This window comes from Myotis brandtii, unplaced genomic scaffold (genome assembly GCF_000412655.1).
Source record: "Myotis brandtii unplaced genomic scaffold, ASM41265v1 scaffold693, whole genome shotgun sequence".
In the NCBI taxonomy this organism is placed as follows: domain Eukaryota; kingdom Metazoa; phylum Chordata; class Mammalia; order Chiroptera; family Vespertilionidae; genus Myotis; species Myotis brandtii.
Window position 1 is genome coordinate 2,348,312 of NW_005370710.1, and position 429 is coordinate 2,348,740.

The window sequence follows — 429 nt, forward strand, 5'->3', positions numbered from 1 at the left end:
CATGCTTCTCTCCCCACCTCCCCGCAGATTCCTGCTGCTTCCACGGATAACCCTTTTGACTGGAATGGACTGGCTGGGCTTGGCAGAGGGCCACCCAAGGAGGGGGCACTGCCAGGCCGCTGGGGGGTCCCACGGGGCAGGGCTGAGCTCTCAGCAGCAGACACTCTGTACAGTTTTTTCAATCCCTGTTTTTGAATAAATATTCTGAAACCAGGAAGCTGTGAAACACTGTAGGTGTTGGCAAAACTTCCAGAAAACGGGTGTGGGCAGCCCCAGAGGACCCCATCTGTGAACCCACCAGCCCGGGGTTCTGGGCCCACGGGACCCTCGGGGGGACACGTCCAGCCTCCTGCCTCGAGCACCGAACAGACCCGCTTGTTTGCCGGGCATTGTAGAGGCGGAGAGAGGCGCTCCAGGGGCTTGTCCGGC

At 60.6% G+C, this 429-nt stretch overlaps 1 protein-coding gene across 1 annotated transcript in view; it reads left to right on the top strand.

Moving 5' to 3' along the window:
* PCBP4 (poly(rC) binding protein 4) overlaps nt 1-217 on the top strand; it is a 3,702-nt gene extending 3,485 nt beyond the window's left edge. Inside the window, exon 12 of the mRNA XM_014529743.1 lies at nt 1-217. This exon is cut by the window's left edge and continues 661 nt beyond it. The gene's annotated coding sequence lies outside the window, so the exon portion shown is untranslated.
* Nucleotides 218-429: the final 212 nt, after the last annotated feature.